The following is a 20,225-nucleotide window of genomic DNA, read 5'->3' on the forward strand; positions in this document are numbered from 1 at the left end:
AACACGTGAGGCAATACTGACCGTACGTCTTATCTTAGAAGAAAGATTAAGGAAAGGCTAACCTACGTTTCTAGCATTTGTAGACTTAGAGAAAGCTTTTGACAATGTTGACTTGTATACTATCTTTCAAATTCTAAAGGTGGCAGGGGTAAAATACAGGGAGCGAAAAGCTATTTACAATTTGTACAGAAACCAGATGGCAGTTATAAGAATCGAGGGGCATGAAAGAGAGGCAGTGGTTGGGAAGGGAGTGAGACAGGGTTGTAGCCTATCCCCGATGCTATTCAATCTGTATATTGAGCAAGCAATAAAGGAAAAAAAAATTTCGGAGTAGGTATTAAAATCCATGGAGAAGAAATAAAAACTTTGAGATTCGCCGATGACATTGTAATTCTGTCAGAGACAGCAAAGGACTTCGAAGAGCAGTTGAATGGAATGGACAGTGTCTTGAAAGGAGGATATAAGATGAACACCAACAAAAGTAAAACGAGGATAATGGAATGTAGTCGAATTACGTCGGGTGATGCTGAGGGAATTAGATTAGGAAATGAGACACTTAAAGCAGTAAAGGAGTTTTTGTATTTGGGGAGCAAAATATCTGATGATAGTCGAAGTAGAGGGGATATAAAATGTAGACTGGCAATGGCAAGGAAAGCGTTTCTGAAGAAGAGAAATTTGTTAACATCTAGTATAGATTTAAGTGTCAGGAAGTCGTTTCTGAAAGTATTTGTATGGAGTATAGCCATGTATGGAAGTGAAACATGGACGATAAATAGTTTGGACAAGAAGAAAATAGAAGCTTTCGAAATGTGGTGCTACAGAAGAATGCTGAATATCAGAGGGGTAGATCACATAACTAATGAGGAAGTATTGAGTAGGATTGGGGAGAAGAGAAGTTTGCTGCACAACTTGACTAGAAGAAGGGATCGGGTGGTAGGACATGTTCTGAGGCATCAAGGGATCACGAATTTAGTATTGGAGGGCAGCGTGGAGGGTAAAAATCGTAGAGGGAGAGCAAGAGATGAATACACTAAACAGATTCAGAAGGATGTAGGTTGCAGTAGGTACTGGGAGATGAAGAAGTTTGCTCATGATAGAGTATCATGGAGAGCTGCATCAAACCAGACTCAGGACTGAAGACCATAACAACAACAACATGTCTTTTCAATCAAGTGCCTCGACAAAACTTTGAGCCTTGTAGTAAAATATCGTTTTGTTTTTGCCTTTTGCTTATAGACAGTGCACAGGCTACCCCAAAGTTGTACACAAAACACTTGTATGTCTTTTGACATAAATCCACCGGATGATGGAACTTAAAACCTATGAAATACGAAGTGAAAATGAAATAAATTGTTAATGTTCAAAATAAGCTTGTAGTTTTGATTGCTTTCTGTTGATAATTAATATGTTATGGTTCTAAAATACTAATACGAATTACTAACAAAAAAGAATGGTAATAATGGTAGAACCTTACCTCGGATAACATAACTTTGGATGGGGGAAATGTAGAGGAGTCGAGACGATAGCCACCGTGCGACTTATCTTAGAAAATAGGCTGAAGAAGGCAAATGTGTGCTTATAGTAGTTCTAGATTCACACAAAACTTTTGACAATGTCGTCTGGCGTACGCTCTGAAATTATGAAGACAGCAGGGATATAATACAAAATATTAAAGACAGTGCATTCGGAGGATTAAGATGTCCTGTAGTTGCTTTTTTTCTATCTTTCATTCCAGGGTCGCACAAACTAGTATCACTACTGGATTAGAGTCCTAAGCAAGCATATCTGTTTTCTCATTGTTGCAAATCAGAACTTCAATAACCAGAGCGCACCAAGTGTAGACATACTATCATTTTTTTAAAAAAAAAATTATGTATTCCAGCCTCTTGTCACTAAATTTCATAAATCGGACTCTGTGTTTCTCTAAGACATTTCGGGCACTGTATGTTGGGTTGTTGGGTTCCAACAATCGTAGCTGAGTTACGTTCGAATCCTCCCTCGGGCATGGATGTGTGTGGTGTCCTTAGGTTAGTTAGGTTTAATTAGTTCTAAGTTCTAGGGGACTGATGACCTCATAAGTTAAGTCCCATAGTGCTCAGAGCCATTTGAACCATTTGAGCTGTGTTCATAATGCGGGAGGCACTCTAGGCGTTTTCAGTTGACGAGTGACTATAATCTGATAATTACCTGCTTAGAAGTCGAAACCTGTAAAAATACTGTTTATGTGGCCTCAGGCTGGGAAATGAAATAACCTCCCCCCCCCCTCCCCCTCCCTGTCCTCACACTATCACCAACATTAGCGGCTAACTACACTTTACAATGAAAAATAATTTTTTTGAACACTTTCATTTTTAACATATCGGAAGACAAACGAAATTTAGTTTTCGTGTTTTATTAAACCACGAACTAATGAGTCAGTGAGACGACTGGTACTGTTTCTTACTAACAACCTTTTCTTATAGAACGATGAAGCAATTATCAGTGCAACGCGAGTGCTACCTACAATTCATTAGAAAAGAAAGCTAATTATCTACAGTGAGGGTAGATGTTTTTCACAAAATATCTTTCCGATGCATCACTCCTCTTGTTAGCTACACTTATTTCACCCACTCCCCGCTCACACATTTCAAATAAAGCAATTTAAAATGTGTCCACTATATTTTGTAAACTACTTGATTTCTGGGATCCTTACATCTGAACTGACAGAAATCAAAAAATTTAAAGTAGACAATGCTTTGTGTCTAACCACTGCCACTAATAATAATGATTACGGTGTAGGCCACACAACAGTGTAGCAGTCATTACAGTGTTATTGTTGTGTCGCAGTGGCAAATAGTTCGTTTGTGGATTGCGAAGTGAATAAGAAAGCAATTTCTGGTCCACTATGTGAACCACATCAGAAAGGCATTTTCAAGATATACAAGGTTGATCAAAAATCAGTATAAATTTGAAAACTGAATAAATCACGGGATAATATAGATAGAGAGGTACAAATTGTCACACATGCTTGGAATGACATGAGATTTTATTAGAACCAAAAAAAATAAGAACGTTCAAAAAATGTCCGACAGATGGCGCTTCATCTGATCAGAATAGCAATAATTAGCATAACAAACTAAGACAAAGCAAAAACGATGTTCTTTACAGGAAATGCTCAATGTGTCCACCATCATTCCCCAATGATAGCTTTAGTCGAGGAATAATGTTGTGAACAGCACTGTAAAGCATGTCCGGAGTTATGTTGAGGCATTGGCGTCGGATGTTGTCTTTCAGCATGCCTAGAGATGTCGGTCGATCACTATACACTTGCGACTTCAGGTAACCCCAAAGTTAATAATCGTACGGACTGAGGTCTGGAGACCTGGGGGCCAAGCATGACGAAATAGGCGGCTGAGTACACGATCATCACCAAACGACACGCGCAAGAGAACTTTGACGCGTCTAGCAATATGGGGTGGAGCGCCATCTTGCATAAACATCGTACGTTCCTCCAGGTGTTTATCAGCCAGGCTGTATATAATGCGATTCTGTAACATATCGGCGTACCTCGCACCCGTCACGTTAGCAGTTACAAAACCAGAATCACGTATTTCATCGAAGAAAAAGGGCCCGATAACGGTAGATGTGGTAAATCCAACCCATATCGTGACTTTCTCGTCGCGCAATGGAGTTTCGACGACAGTCCTAGAATTTTCGGTAGTCCAAATTCTGCAGTTGTGGGAGTTGACAGACCCTCGGAGCGTGAAATGAGCTTCATCAGTCCACAACACGTTACTGAACCAATCGTCATCTTCCGCCATCTTTTGAAACGCACACACCGCAAATGCCCTCCGCTTCACTAAATCGCCAGGTAAGAGTTCATGATGCCGATGGATTTCGTATGGATAGCATCGGAGGGTACGCCTAAGTGCCAACCAAACAGTAGTGTACAGTATGGAATGCCGGTGCGACGTGCGACTGCACGAGTGCTGACTTCCCCGTGCTACAGTCTCCATTTCTTCCTGGACTGTCTCAGCAGCATTACGCCTTGTGCTCGGTCGGCCACTACGGGGTCTATCGTCTAAACAAGCCGTGGCTTCGAGCTTCGAAATCGTTCTCGCCACAGCTGCATTTGTCAAGGGACCTTTACCCGTTCGAATCCCCTTCCAATGGCGATAGGATCGTAACGCTGAACTAGCACATTCCCCATTTTGATAATACAGCTTCACTAAAAGCGCCTTTTAGGTAACGTCAACGTGCTGCGATTGCTGGCGCATCTGGTTCTCTTTCTCATTACAGCTCTTTTTATACACGATTGTCATGCGCAGTCACTGACGTTTTGCTGTCCAGCGCCATGTGTCGGACATTTTGTGAACTTTGTCTTTTTTAGTTCTAATAAAACCCCATGTCATTCCAAGCATGTGTGTCAATTTTTACCTCTCTATCTACATTATTCCGTGGTTTATTAAGTTTTCAGATTATTACTGACTTTTTGATCACCTTGTATTTGAGCATATATGACGTACTGGCCTCAGTTTACTGTCAGAAATGTGTGGTACAAAGTATATTTGTAGTGGCTAGATTAAATGAGGAAGATGTTATTCACACGTTTGTTTCACAAGCTATAACTCCACCACATTGTACCACACGTTAATGATAATATTTGAAAAGAAATAAATGTGATTATTTGTAATATAAACTGAGGTGAGAAGAGCCATCTAATATCGTGTCGGACTTCCTTTTGACCGGTGTCGTACAGAAACTCGACGTGAAACAACTCCTTGGAAGCCCCCTGCAGAAATATTGAGTCATGTTGTTTCTATAGCGGTCCACAATTCCGAAAGTGTTGCAGGCGCAGGATTCATGTCGGGCGATCTGGGTGGCCAGATTATTCGATCGAACTGTCCAGAATTTTCTTCTAACCAATTGCGAACAATTGCGGCCCGGTGACGCGGCTCACTGTAATCCAAAAACGTTCCACCGTTGCTGGGGAACATGAAGTCAATGATTGGCTGCTGATGGTCTCCAAGTAGCAGAACATAGCCGTTTCCAGTTAATGATCGGTTCAGTTGGACCAAAGCACCCAGTACATTCAATGTAAACACAGACCGCGCCATTATGGAGCTACTACCAGCTTGTAGAGTGACCTGTTGACAACTTGGGTTCATGGCTTCGTGGGATCTGCACGATTCGAACCTTATCAACAGCTCTTACCAACTGAAATCGTAATTCATCTGACCAGGCCACAGTTCTCGAATCGTCTAGGGTCCAACGACGTGGTCACGAGCCCAGCTGAGAGTATCAAGGGCACTTGCGTCGGTCGTCTGCTGCCATATTACATTAACACCAAATTTCGAGCCACTGGCCTAACTGATACGTTCCTTGTATGCCCTTCATTGATTTCTGCGGTCATTTCATGCAGTCTTCCTTGCCTGTTAGCTCTGACAAGTCTACGCAAACACCGCTGCCCTCGGTCATTGAGTGAAAGCCGTCGGCCACTGCTTTGTCCGTGGTAAGAGGTAATGCCTGAAATTTTGTGTTCTCAGCACACTAATGACACTGTGGATACCGGAATGGTTCAATTACCTTCTAAGCACTATGGGACTTAACATCAGAGGTCATCAGTCTCCTAGGCTTAGAACTGCTTAAACCTAACTAACCTAAGGGCATCACACACACCCATGCCCGAGGCAGGATTCGAACCTGCGACCGTAGCAGCAGCACGGTTCCGGACTGGAGCGCCTAGAACAGCTCGGTCACAGCGACCGGCTGATCTCGGAATATTTAATTCCATAACGAGTTCCGAAGTGGAATGTTCCATGGGTCTAGTTCCACCCACCATTCTCCTCTTGTGGCCATAATCACGTCGGAAGGCTTTCCACAAGAATAACCTGAGTACAAATGACAATTTCGCTAATGTATAGCTTTTTTGTGCCTTTTCCCCTGATGCCCCCGCCATTTATATATGTACATATCGCTACCCCATCCTTTTGTCACCTCAGTGTATGTAATCAGCTATACAGTCTTAAAAAATAATAAAAGTAGTAATGACCTTTCGAAAATTCTGTAATTAAGTTTCGTGCCCGAAGCATAATCGAAAAGTTTTGTTTTCTCCCTCCTGAAAATTTCATTTTATCTCCCAGGGAGTACCTGCCCACAGGAAATATTACTCGTGCGGGTTAGTTCCATGATTTACCTAAATAACTTTGGATGCAACAAGATAGTTCCAGTCACAAAGCTACATTTATTCCCTGCCTTACTGTGGTCCAGGTGTACTAGTATTCCAGCCACAAGACGTTGACGCTGCGCTGGACTCTTCTATTGCTCCCCCAGTGTATTCCCGCTGGCCGCAGCGTTAGTGCCACCTGCGCAGCGGATGCGTCGCGCCCCTGCCGCTGCGCCACGCGCCCTCTGGGAGCTGCGCAGCAGCCAACGCGCTCCCTCGGCACTGATTGCTTACCCACGGCTGCATCCAATCAGTGCACTGCACTGATTTACCGTGCTGGAGTGAAATGAGCCCTGAAAATGTAAAGAGTGGCTAGCAGCACAACTGTGTCCTCTGAGATCTGGAGCATAAAACGCACTAACACATACGGATACAATTCTACTGCCCATACAAGGGGATAATAGTTTCACTGTGGGGATTTTTGCGACAGCATCCATTACTATGATATTCTATGAGCATTAAGAGAAATTTGCAGGCAAAAATTGAATTTTTTTTACATTTTACAACGTCCCTCAAAAATATTCTCCACTCTTTTCTGCATAAAATTGTATATAAATCATCTTTGCATGACGTTTATAAGTGCCGTGTATCCATATCTAATGATCCAATTTCAGATGCCTTAATAACACAACCCCTGCTCAGAATGACGGCCGGTCCCAGTGGCCGAGCGGTTCTAGGCGCTACAGTCTGGAACCGCGCGACCGCTACGGTCGCAGGTCCGAATCCTGCCTCGGGCATGGATGTGTGTCATGTCCTTAGGCTAGTTAGGTTTAAGCAGTTCTAACTTCTATGGGACTGATGACCTCAGAAGTTTAGTCCCATAGTGCTCAGAGCCATTTGAACCCCTTTTTCAGAATGACGTCAAATGTAAACAGCAAATTTTTGACGTAGATAGAAATGTTATGGAAAATTTGACCAATAGATGGCGCTGTTACCTTCAGAATATGCACACCAACACACGCACACCACACGCTTGTTCTTCATGAAGGATCGCGAGCTCCTTGTAAAGCTCTTTTACAAGAACGGTGACTTTGCACCAGTAGCACTTAGACGTTTCGAACATCAAGGTATGAAAAAAAGGCATTTGTCCTATATCTGTTTAGGGTCTGAAGAAAATGATTATAAAATTCGAAAAGACAGATTATTTTTAAGTGCTTGTGGCAAATGGAGGAAAGCAGTTCATCCGACACCTGTCGAAGCTATGGCACAGCTTTGCAGGAGAGGTGTAGCGTTCGTGTGCAAAAAATTGCAATACAGAGGGAACTGCCCGAACTTTGGACGTAACTTTGGGTATGATGTTAAAAAGCCTGCGAAACATACTGCACTGCTATCCAAGCAAAATCACCCCTGTTCAGGAGTTGCATCTGCTGACCTGCCAGCAAGAAAAACGTTCGCTCTGGCATTTCTTGCTCACATGGATGCGGACAATGAATGAGCGTGGAATATTTTGTGAACAGACGAAGCCCATTTCCATTCTCCAAAGACATGTCAATATGCAGAATTGTAGAATACAGACCATGGAAAATCCGCTCGCACATCAGCCGGCACCACTTCATTCGGCAAAGGTGACTTTGTGGTGCGGGTTCACGGCATCGTTTATCGTAAGGCTGTATTTTTTCTATCAGATGAGCCCTGCGGGTCCTGTCAGCTTTACCGTCGCTGGTAAATGCTATGAGAGTCATTCAAATCCTTCAGGAGAGTGAATAAGTGGGTAGGATTATTTTTTGTGCTAGATAGCGCTCCTTCGCACATTGGACAGCGAGTGAAGCGGCTGCTATAGAGGCATTTCGGAAATGCTACAATTATGACTTGTCAATTCCCTACAGCCTGACCGACCAGGTCACCTGGTGTTAATCCGTTTGATGTCTGGCCGTGGGATTATCTGAACGATGTGTTGAATGCTCCAATTACGAACGAAGCTGAACTGAAGGCACGCATTGTGCAATACATTCTGAACGTCACTCTAGAGACACTCCGGTTTGATGTGGAACACGGTTTTTCTCTGTTTCGTCTTGTGGCAGAAAACGGTGACCATGTCTTGTCCCAGTCTCACTACAATTAGAAACTGATGTCATTTTGCTTTTTATGCGGTTTTTGGACTTAGGGCAATTAAAACTCGATTTATCCCGTCTGACGTGTTACATTCTTGCCTTGGTGGATGGCCACAACTGTTGACGGCCGAACTTGTGCAGTCATGCACACTGAACTCTACGGATGTTGTAACGTTCAACTCAAATTACAGCCATCGTGTTGCTATTCATCTATCATTTGTATCCGACCCCTTTCACATTAAGACGTTTACAGCGCCATCTGTTCGTAAAATTTTCGATAAACTGTTTTGTGTTCCATGACGTTTCCCCTGCATCAATAATATGCTGTTCAAATTTGACGTCATTCTAAGCAGTGGTCGTCTTTCTTCAGCTTTTGGAATTGGAACTTTAAATTTATTGTATTACTTGCGTATCTCTGAAATTACCTAATTTTGGAAGTGTCTTGTGGATATCTTGAAAACTATGGCACATACAATCGATAGAAAATACACGTTGGACATATGATTGCATCACCAAAATATCAGACGGCAACCCACTGAGACGTCGACTGATAAAACAAAAGATCAGCTTCACCTGTGTCGTGGAGTGGCCATCACGAATAACGGAAATGGTTTAGAAAGTTTGAAGAAACCAATATGGGACTCAGACTTCCATAAACTCTCAACTGACGGACAATCGATACTTTGACTTTACGCATCTGGATCTGATACAAATTCCGCAAGGTTGAAGTTTCAGTAGTGTATTTTAAACACAATATCTTTATTCCTGAAGCTGTTCTGGAAGCCATGAATCAAATTTGTACGAACCTAGGTCACCCAGACCTGCTCCGGAAATGTCTACATGGGCGGACTCGGAATTTCAATGAGTCTTTAATAATATAATCTGGTCATGAGTGTCCAAAAATGTGTTTGTAGGGATAATTACACCAAAAAGGGGAATTAGTGATGATTTATTAACATTTAATGGTGGAAATACGGGGAAAATAAGAGTGCTAATCCATCTTAACATTAGCCCAGGGTGCCATACTCTAAAGGGGTTGAAATTATTACAGATGTTGAGAGTTGCCAAAGCACAGCGTGCTGCCGAGTTCATCACCAAAGGAGGAAGGCAGGAGGGAAGGAGCTTGGCAAACAAGACGATGCTGACCGTGCTGCACGGTGTTTTTGACCCTGTATTTAAAAATAATTAATTTTTATCATTTTAAAATTGAAAGTGAATTTCTCAAACATTACGTTTTTATACCTTATGTATCTTCATCTTAAAAACCCCTCGCGATAGCTACATAAAACATTGAGCCATGTTTTAGTGTCACATATTACACTTATTGGAGTACAGTAGTGGTAGTGATTTGAACAGGTATGGATCTAGAGCTTACATATACAAATATTCATAATAAAAAACAGGATAATTATAAAATTCTGGTTATCTTGTACCTTATCTCTTAATTTGGCTTCAGCAGTCATAACATAGGCAAGTTCCCTGTAACACCATTAGATTGTTATCTTCATGGGTTCCAGAGACAAATCTACATAAGTTCGGTTTATTTAACACTGGCCGCATAGGCCCTGCCAAACCCTTAACTGAATCAAGATGATAACGAGTTTCTGCTAATTTGTATCTATAAGTAGCCCCTAACAGCACGTTTTCTAATGAATGAAGAAATCGCAAGCGAACGATAGCACACTAGTAGAATTTCCTTTGTAGAAGGGGAAAATAAGCGTTAGATGTTGGTAAAAGAAACTAAACTAAATGTCTGTGGCAGTCCTTAAATGTATAGACTAGTTTGAGTAAACCTAAACACTACTCTCGAGTAATCCTGACAGTTTGTACATACAGTGTCGCTCTCGAGAGGTTTAGGTAAAGACTGGCGTCGCTGTCATAAAACAGTTCAGGCTAGTGTAGCTGGTTTTGATCTGCAAAACACAAACATTTAACCTTACTTACACTTAACAGTGAAATTGACGCTTGCAAATAATTTACTATCAAGTCATAACGCAACAACAAGTCAACGAAGATACCTTGTCAAGAGCTGGTTCAGAATATGCATTACCTGGCAGGACAAGATATTAATCTCCTGCTTAAAAGAGCACTCTGGTAACTTCGGAGCGCTGTAAATGGCTTAGAAATGGTGCCAGGTGACCGTGTGACCTTCCACCTGTGACGTACGTCACGGCACTGAAGTGGTGTGCTTATGTCAGCCGATTGTATGGAATGGCAGTAATGCTGGTCGACTTGGAGAGCGACAGAATGGCAGAAAGAAGCTACTGCGTTTGGACGTGGGCGTGAATGAAGCTGCTGGACTTGTTTATGTATAGACGCGGGCTGTCCTGCATGTCTACAAGGAATGTTTTCCCAGTCACGACGATCTACATCGTGACGAATGTGGTCTTAAAATGATACTGACCAACAGTGAACAGAGACGAGAGTAACGTCTTGTCAGTGACAGTCTGATTCAAACGCGACAGGAAATGCTGCAGTCAGTGAATGCACATGCAACTTTGCCAACGAATTTGCATGAGACTGACATTTGAAGTCGAGTAACTCACAAAAGACCGCAGTTGACAGACCTGTGTGCACTTTCAAAGCACTAGTGGGTAATTCTATGCTCATTATCCCCGAATTATTGGGAATCTCCACCATCTTCAACTCCTAATGAGATAAATATCAATTTCTCTTCTTCAGCAAAGAGTCTAGAAGCAACGATAGATGAAGAGCTAAATTGCACTGAACAGGTATTTGCAATGTGATAGAAGGCACCAGCATCTGTCCATGTACTACAAAAACATGAAAAGCAGTTCCCTCTTGACCTGAAACAGAACCTTTTACAAACACCCATACTTCCAGATATTGATTAGAGCGATATTTTACTGCAAGGCCTTTCGCAGGACAGCTCATGGCGCATGGAACTGATTGTGAACGCCTGTGTTCATTTTATGTGTGATGCTCAACTCTACCATCATACGCACAGATATCTGGGCAGTGTGCAGACAAGCGCAGAGATTCCCATGCCCTTTGTCTTATCTACTGTCTTATCAATACACTCTTATCAGTGTACAGTGTCCTCCATATCTCTCCTCGACCTTAACGCTCTTGTCTGAAACTAGCCACTTTCTCGAAGTCCTTTTCAGTAGCAGGAACCGACTCTGGAGTAAATTCCTGCAGTATATTAGAGAACGGAATAACATCTCCATCACCAGCAGACAAACCATTGTCCCTGACAATCGTTATCCTCGTGCATCCTTCTTTCCAACCAGATTTTCCTCGTTTCCCAAAATCATTGGGTGGTGCAGTCTCATTAAATTTCCTTTCCCCAGAATTCGCTGTCATGGGAAACATCTGCTTTCACGCCTAAAAATTCTGTTTTTAATTGCCATTAGCATATTATTATTGTCACTATTATTATCATATTTATTATTATCTCATATTAATGGCAACAGCATCAGTAATACAAGCACTGCCAGTAGTAAATTTAATAAATATATTCAGTATTATTTGCTCACACTGTCGCTATAGACACTCAAATTATTTTAATACTATTCGTCATATTAAAATTGTTGTTTCTTAATGTATGTCGTAAAATTATGACGTAGTGTACGTGTGAAATCCCGGTCCGGTGTAAGAGAGGGCCTAATGGAAGTAACCAGATCAGGTTAAATAAATAAATAAAAATAAATAAATAAAATAGTTCACAGAGAAATATGAAGATGTCTTCAGTCGACCAAACAACACAGAAACTGGATAGTAAGTGGTTGGAGAAGTATAGTGTGGTCCAATGAGTCGTGACTCCGCCTCTTTTCACATGGTACGAGGCGTCGAGTGCGTTGACCGCCCAATGAATCGTCTGATCTGCAGGTTGTGGGATAGGTGGGGGGAGGAGGAGTGTACCATGCCTGGGGTAGTTCTGTGTTGTTTTGGAAGTGTTTTTTGTATAATGACTTGGGCCCACTCATTCTGGTTACTGTGAACATGAGCAATGATACTCATATCAACGTTCGTGGGGACCAAATGTAATCTTTAACTTACATCTTCATGAAGAGTGTGCTGTGGACAGTCCCGTCTTTCAAGATAAAAACAGCCATACTTACAGGACCGAACGCATAGATTCGTCATATTACGAACACTCACGCATATGGTTAAAATCAACGAAAGTAAAACAAGGGTAACAGAACGTAGTCGAATTTAAGGGGGCGATGCTGAGAGAAATAGATTAGGTTCCTGGCATTCCTAATACCAGTGGATCCTATAACAACCTCGACTGTTCCCCTAAATCATGCGACCTTAATCCCATGCAAAATGTATAGGACTATTTGGAGCAGTGGGTGAAACGCAACCAAACACTCACGAATTTGAATTTGAATCTATAAGAGTCGAAGGACATGAAGGGGACATAGAAACTGCGGAGACAGTGAGCCAACGTTGTAAACTATCCTACATGTTACTGCATTAAGCAAGCAGCAAACAAAACCAAGGAATAATGCGGGAAAGGATTAAAGTTCAGGCAGAAAAAAATTAAAATTGTTACATTTACTGATGACATTGTTTTGCTGTCACATATGGTAAAGGACTTGGAAGAACGGCTGAACGAAATGGATAGTGTCTTGAAAAGATGAGTATCAACAAAAGTGAAACAACGATAATGGGATGCCGCCGAATTTAAGCGGGTGATGCTCAGGGAATTGGATTAGGAAATGAGACCTGAAAGTAATACATGAGTTCTGCTATCAAGGCAGAAAAATAACCAACAATGGCCGAGGTAAATACGATATAGGAGGGGCGTTCAGTGCTGACATACGCTTCATTTTTCTCCATACTTCATGGTGCGCCATGTGACTCATCACTAAGTTGCAAGGATGTAGTACTCTGGTGTAACCTTGGGCGGCAGGACAATCACTGTAAGCGTAGTCCTGCACAGTACGGCCCTGGCATCACAAGTCTTGACGTGAGCGGACAACACGGAGTCTGATCAGCGAGGAGAGCGCTGGACGACGTGGCTTCAGTGAAAGGAGGGTGCAAACACTGCGGATGTTCTCAGGCGATTGGTGGGAATGTGTGGAGGGAGTGCACTGTCACCAAAAAAGTGCTCCGAAAACACGACATCGCTCGTCACCATACGAGTCCGATAATCTCTGCTGCCATCGGTGAAATGAGGTTTTCGATACTGTCACATCCACCTAATTCTCTTGACTTATACCTCTCTGATCACCACGTATTGTAGGCTATGAAAAAATGAAATGAGCATATGACATTTTTCGTCGAGAATCTACGGAGTTCTGTCACCTGGTGCAAGTCCATTTATTTCACGCCACTGCGGCGGTTTCCGCATCAGTGATGATGAAATGATGATGAGGAGAACACACACACCCAGTCTCGAGCTGAGAATATGTCAGACATGGCCGTAAATGTTAACTACAAGATCACGAACTGCTAATGAGCCTGCGCGGACACCCTTTCGCAGACGTCCAGGAACTTCCAGCAGCAGTTCTACGTTCAGTGCAACAGAAGTATTCTTTTTTTAAAAAAAAAAAAAAAAAGAACATGATTTGAGGAGAACCTGCGGAAGTTAAACGGGCCGCGTCAGGAGAATACGATGACCGTGTCAGTACCTGGAACCCCGTTTCAGCGATGGCAGCCGTGTTTTTCCAGCTGGTATGGGGATGACGTTGCCGTGTTGCAAGACCACTTTTTCGTGATGGTACACACTCTCCACACACTGCCACCAATCGCCTATAAATATCCGCAGCGATGTCCTTGATGATCACACTCCATGTTGTCCGCTCTCGTCCTGGCAGCACTTGGGGAAATGGGCAGTACTGTGCAGCGATTACACTTCTGACGGTTTTCCTGCCACCTACAGTTAGACCAAAGTACTACGCACTTGCGACTCTAATGATGAATCAAATTGCGCACCAGAAATGATGGGAAAAATAAAAGTATGGAATGTACTTCGTAAAATCTCGTCTCTAGTAACTACGTTGTCGACGGGATATTAAACGCTAATCTCCTTTCCTTCTTTCGGAAAAAACAGATTAGCTGTAGCAAGAAAAGCGTTTCAGAAACGGTAGTTTTTAAAATCTAATATAAATTTAATTTTTAGTAAAGCTTATATGAAGGTATTTATTTGGAGGGTAGACTTGTTCCGAAGAGAAACGTTCACAGTAAATATTTCAAACAAAAAGCAATAGAAGCTTCTTAAATGTGGTGTTTTGCAGAACGCTGAATATCAGCGGGTAGATTGGATAACTAATGAGGAGGCACTTAATCGGACTAGGGAAAAAAATTATACGGCATGATCGCTATAAGAGGGGACCGATTGATAGGAGACAACCTGAGGTATCAAATAAAAGTCTGTTTTGCAATGGGGGGAATGGGTGGAAGTGTGTGTGTGTAGGGGGGGGGGGGGGAGGGGGAGCAGGAGTAAAAATTGCAAAAATGGCAGGAGGAGAGTAACGAGGTTCAGATGGACATAGGTTGTAGTGGTTATTCAGAAATGAAGAGATTTACATAGGATAGACTAACACACATACGTTTCATCAAACCAGTTTTCGAAATGAAGACCACAACAACAACAACAACAAAAACAACAATCTAATTATCAACGACGATGGTTCAAATATCCTTTTGGCCACCCATAATTAGTTTGTCCGTGATTTCGCGAAATCTTTTAAGGCAAGTGCTGGAATCTTTTCTTTGAATGGTCACCGCCGATTTCTTTCGCCATCATTCCCTAATCAAAACCAGTGCTCCCTCTCTAATGACCGTGTTGTCGATGAGATGTTTAACACTAATTTTCCTTAATCTTCCTTTTACTCAACAATGAATTGCTTCAGAAATCTGTGAATCCAGTTTGCTTCGAATTGTGCCGTTATCAAGGCTATTGGAGGAGAGCTAGACGGTATTTACAACATGTCTCCTGGGGGGGGGGGGCTAACTTTAAGTCCGGATTGCTTAGTATGTAATATCTGAGAGGGGGTGGGGAGGGGAGAGGGGGGGGGGGGCAAGATGGGTAGTACTATGCTCTTGTGGGTGACATTCATCTAAGCCAGCCGGTGTGGCCGAGGGGTTCTAGGAGCTTCAGTCTGTAACCACGCAACCGCTACGGTCGCAGGTTAGAATCCTGCCTCGGGCATGGATGTGTGTGATGTTCTTAGGTTAATTAGGTTTAAGTAGTTCTAAGTTCTAGGGGACTGATGACCTCAGATGTTAAGTCCCATAGTGCTCAGAGCCATTTGAACCATTTGACATTCATCTAGGTATTCGTGGGACCTGAGCCAGTAAGCTATAATATCGCTTTTCAGGCTGTACTTATGTATATCAAAGGGCAGTGTGACACTTTGCGACCAGAGTTAGTATTATTACGTTACGGTAGCAGCCTTATGCGCTCCGTGCGTCTTTTATGATTTGCTACATTCTATTGTCACAGTGTAAATGAAAAGAAACTACGTATTACCTTGGCTTTGGTTAATGTGAAGTAACGTATCACTGAGCATACCATAACTAACTCCAATATACGTTGTAATTACTGATTGTGGAGTTCTGATGCAAAAACAGCATCACTAAATCGATGGTGAGGCTTACCAGGAATTACTTGTATTTATTTCTTTAATTAATAATCGTCGGTATGGAAATGGTGTGAATCTTAGGCGTTCGAGAGGGAACCAGCAGCCAGTCATCAAATATTTCACAGACTCCCAGAAGGATCGTCAGGTTATGCGCACATAACACAGAGTGCAGCCTCTTCCAGCCACTCATTTTCCATTCATTTGGCCGCTAAGTCCCATTCTGGATATCTGCTTAGACTTGTGAATAACTAATAATGGTAAAGCCTCGAGTCAAACAGTAACTTCAGATAAATCCAAACTCAAATCATTAGTGTAGAGCAGCGAGTCATTTTAAAGTGAAGGCACCTGGCAACTGTAGACTATGTGAGCATCATTGCGAACCACCTCCATCTCTTCCTGGTTGTGTTTTCCGACAACTGTGGCATCATCCAGCAGGACAACAGACGCTATAATGGTTTGGGAACATAACAACGAAGTCACAACGATATCTTAATTACAAAATTCATGTGATCTGAACCGTATGGAACATATTTGCAATGCTATTGGTCACCAGCAACGCGTCCACAAACCGCAGACCCATAATTTGTGGGAATTGGATAGCTTGTGCGTAAACATCAGGCGCCACGTATCTCCAGAAATCTATCAAGGACTTTCAAATCCATGTTGTTGTTGTGGTCTTCAGTCCAGAGACTGGTTTGATGCAGCTCTCCATGCTACTCTATCCTGTACAAGCCTCTTCATCTCCCAGTACCCACTACAGCCTACATCCTTCTGAATCTGCTTAGTATATTCATCTCTTGGTCTCCCTCTACGATTTTTACCCTCCACGCTGCCCTTTAATACTAAATTCGTGATCCCTTGATGGCTCAGAACATGTCCTACCAATCGATCCCTTCTTCTAGTCAAGTTGTGCCACAAATTTCTCTTCTCCCTAATTCTATTCAATACCTCCTCATAAGTTACGTGATCTACCCATCTAATCTTCAGCATTCTTCTGTAGCACCAGATTTAGAAAGCTTCTATTCTCTTCTTGTTCAAACTATTTATCGTCCACGTTTCACTTCAATACATGGCTACACTCCATACAAATACTTCCAGAAACGACTTCCTGACACTTAAATCTGTACTTGATGTTAACAAACTTCTCTTCTTCAGAAACGCTTTCCTTTCCATTGCCAGTCTACATTTTATATCCTCTCTACTTCGACCATCATCAGTTATTTTGCTCCCCAAATAGTAAAACCATTTACTACTTTAAGCGTCTCATTTCCTGATCTAATTCCCTCAGCATCACCCGATTTAATTCGACTACATTCCATTATCCTCGTTTTGGTTTTGTTGATGTTCGTCTTTCATCCTTTCAAGACACTATCCATTCCATTCAAGTGCTCTTCCAGGTCCTTTGCTGTCTCTGACAGAATTACAATGTCATCAGCTAACCTCAAAGTTTTTATTTCTTCTCCATGGATTTTAATTCCTACTCCGAATTTTTCTTTTGTTTCCTTTACTGTTTGCTCAATATACAGATTCAATAACATGGGGGATAGGCAACAACACTGTCTCACTCCCTTCCCAACCGTTACTTCCCTTTCGTGCCCCTCGACTCTTTCAACTGCCATCTGGTTTCTATACAAATTGTAAATAGCCTTTCGCTCCCTGTATTTTACCCTTGCGACCTTCAGAATTGGTTAGAGAGTATCAAATCTTCGATAATGTTATGTTCAAATTTGAGTCATTCTGAACACTGGTTCTTTTTTTACAGGGTTTTGGAACTGGAACTTTAATTGTAATACCCTGTATATCCGTTACTTACATATAGTTATGAAATGCTTTAAACATTGTAACAGAGAGTCTCTAGCATATGTTTGTGTATTAATTAATAAAATGTGTAACCGCTACTGTTATAAGCAAATATGTGTAATGTGACCTTTCAAATTCACATTCACCGAAATCGACTGCTGAGCTATAAATAAAAAACCAGCACAGTAGCTGTTGTACGTTCAATGAAATTCCTCAAATGTATGTGTGTTATTGGTGTCTAGCTCCTAGGCTAAAGAGCACTATAATCTTTGCGCAGCGACGTTATGAAGTTGGACATCTGAAGTTACATCTTCAACAACCTATACATCGATGTACATGTGCAACAAGTTTCAACTTAAATGTTTCTTTTCCTATAATCCATTACTTGCATGAGTTACAGTGTCATCCTCTCCTTTTCAAGCACAGTTTTTATTTTTATTTTATCCTCATCGATAATATCTGCCATTCCTGTCTACACACAGGATAATACGAAAATATGTGCAACATTTGTCAGCTGAATATTGCCTTCTATTTGTAAACCTCTGAATCTGTATCAACGTCTGTAGTCCCCGAGGAATTATCTGTGAATTGGCAAGGCCCCTCTATGATGCAAGCGAATCACTCGAAACGAATCGATGACGCGTTTAGTGGAAAACTGTATCTCAACATTGAATTGGAAACGTTTGGACATTGTGTTTCCCCTTTTCTCCCACGGCCACGTGCGACACTCGAAACAGTTATGAGGACAGTATCTGCCGCATGTCCCAATGACGGAGCCGTTAAGTAGCTGTTTGTACTTCTAATTCTCGAGTATGAAGTCATCATGATCCCAGCGCCAAACACTTCGCAACATGTTTGTCACTTCAAAGTGCAAAGTTTGTTCGTTATTGATGATTCTAAGTGGTCTCTCGTTGCAAAATGAATTTTCCCGGACGCATGTATCCTCGTCATCTTTAAGCCTTCAGAATTCTACAAATAGATTTAATCCTTTAAATTTTCCTTAGACATTCATGATTGTCTCGAACACTTGAGTCACCTATTTAACTACATCTACGTGATTACTCTGTTATTCGCAATTAAGTGCCTGGCAGAGGGTTCAATGAACCACCTCCAAGCTGTCTCTCTACCGTTCCACTCTCGAAAGGCAAGCGGGAAAAACGAGCTCTCAAATTCTTCTGTGCGCGCCCTGATTTCTCTTATTTTATCGTTATAATCGTTTCGCCCTGTGTAGGTGGATGTCAACAGAAAGTTTTCGCAATCGGAGAAGAAAACTGGTGATTTAAATTTCATGAGAAGATCCCGTCGCAACGAAAAACGCCTTTGTTTTAATTATTGCCACTCCAATTCACGTATCATGTCTGTGCCACTACCTCCCATATTTCGCGATAGTACAAAACGAACCGCCCTACTTTGAACTTTTTCAATATCATCCGTCAGTCCCACCTGATACGGATCCCACACCTCACAGCAGTACTCCAGAATAGGGCGGACTAGTGTAGTGTAAGCAGTCTTTTTAGTAGATCTGTTGCACCTTCTAAGTGTTCTGCCAATGAATCGCAGTCTTAGGTTTGCTCTACCCACAACATTATCTATGTGATCGTTCCAATTTAAATTATTTGTATTTGTAATCCCTAAGTATTTAGTTGAATTTGCAGCCTTCATATTTGTGTGACTTATCGCCTAATCAAAATTTAGCGGACTTCTTTTAGTACTCACGAGAATAACTTCACACTTTCCTTTATTCAGGGTCAATTGCCATTTTTCGCACCACACAGATATTTTATCTAAATCTTTTTGCAATTCATTTTGATCATCTGATGACTTTACAAGACGGTAAATGACAGCATTATCTGCAAATAATCTAAGAGGGCTACTCAGATAGTCTCCTATGTCGTTAATATAGATCAGGAACGATAGACGGCCTATAACACTTCCCTGGGGAAAGCCGGATATTACTTCTGTTTAACTCGATGTAAAAACAGGGAACAGAAATGTGTTGGCTTCCTTCTTCTCGTTTGAACCTTCAAAAGGTGTGTGTGTGTGTGTGTGTGTGTGTGTGTGTGTGTGTGTGGTCTGTTTTAGTCTTCAAGCCGAAGATCTCTGTAGAGAAACGAAAAATATCCAATATCTTAGCCATAAGTACACAGTCAAGGTCAATTCTATTTCCTTTCACAGGAGTAACGTTATCAGCGTCCTGCTAATTTAGTAGTATTGGCAGTGTTCTAAGACCATATATAAATAGCAGCAAATTAATAAAAACTTAATCTGGAATGAAAGCTGCACATACGTGGTAATGCACAGAGCACAATTCGGAGCTATTCGAGAAATTTCTTCTTCCACAGATAAATGTGGCAGAGAAACTAAACATACTGATCACAGAAGAGCATTAACAAGTTTCCTTAAATAACACGATGTCTGAAGAACGTCTGTGTATATAGAGAGGACACTGTGCCAAGGAAAACAGGATGGCGAAAACTGCATAATCAAAGCCGCTGTTGCCAAAGCGCTTATTAAAGAGGTAAATGCAAATTGGAGGATTAAGTAGTGCCGGGTAGAGAAAACACGGACAACCCACCAGCGCAAAGGTTTATCGTGATCTGGCGACCGTTG

The sequence above is a fragment of the Schistocerca gregaria genome, chromosome 1 (assembly GCF_023897955.1).
Source record: "Schistocerca gregaria isolate iqSchGreg1 chromosome 1, iqSchGreg1.2, whole genome shotgun sequence".
NCBI lineage: Eukaryota > Metazoa > Arthropoda > Insecta > Orthoptera > Acrididae > Schistocerca > Schistocerca gregaria.